At 44.1% G+C, this 861-nt stretch overlaps 1 long non-coding RNA gene across 1 annotated transcript in view; it reads right to left on the bottom strand.

Annotated features, from left to right (window-relative positions):
- The window catches only part of LOC104985719, a 56,563-nt gene extending 55,702 nt beyond the window's left edge, over positions 1-861 (bottom strand). The window contains exon 1 of the long non-coding RNA XR_824964.1: positions 814-861. This is a non-coding gene — a long non-coding RNA (uncharacterized LOC104985719). The remainder of the gene's footprint in view (positions 1-813) is intronic.

Raw genomic sequence — 861 nt, 5'->3', positions numbered from 1 at the left:
GAGGTCGCTCAGTCGTGTCCGACTCTGGACTGTAGCCTACCAGGCTCCTCTGTCCATGGGATTTTCCAGGCAATAGTACTGAAGTGGATTGCCATTGCTTTCTCCAAGGGATCTTCCCAATCCAGGAATCGAACCCCGGTCTCCCACATTGCAGACAGACGCTTTACCGTCTGAGCCACCAGGGAAGTCCAATTCTTTTTAGGTGGATCACTATTATGAGTCTGTCATGGGTGAGGACTTTGAAGCAGTGAGGATAAATGTCTCATCTCTAACCATATCTGAGGCCCAACATGTAACACATAGTTAATGGACGAATTAGATGTTTCTCTTCAATACAAAATTTCTACCTGCTGGTAAACAGAAACAAATGCTATTCTAGATGAAGCATTTTATGAAAACGTGCTGATTTTTAGTATCTGTCAAAAATAGATATCTATTTACAGATGAAATAGCCATAGTTTTCCTCATTAAGACTCTGGGGTAGGCAGAATAATGATCTCCAAAGATGTTCATATCTTAATCCTTAGAACCCATGAATATGTTATTTTATATGGCAAAGGAATCTTACTGATGTGCTTGAGGGTATAGATCTTGATAAGGGAAGAATATCCTGGATTACTGGAGGACCCAATTTTATCATGTGAGCCCTTAAAACCAAATAATCTTTCCCAGCTGCACTTAGAGGGAGACGTGACTATGGATCATCCCCTGGAGGAGGACATGGCAACCCACTCCAATATTCTTGCTTGGAGAATCCCATGGACAAAGGAGCGCGGGGACGATGGTCTCCTGCTAGGCCGTCACCTTTCTTACCGGTCCTTAAAAGACCCTCAGCAGGTCCACGCCCACGGCCACCTTCCA

Source organism: Bison bison, unplaced genomic scaffold (assembly GCF_000754665.1).
Source record: "Bison bison bison isolate TAMUID 2011002044 unplaced genomic scaffold, Bison_UMD1.0 scf7180017864057, whole genome shotgun sequence".
NCBI classification, from domain to species: Eukaryota; Metazoa; Chordata; class Mammalia; order Artiodactyla; family Bovidae; genus Bison; species Bison bison.
Note: the sequence above shows the minus strand (reverse complement) of the source record. Positions and strands in the feature narration are given on the sequence as shown.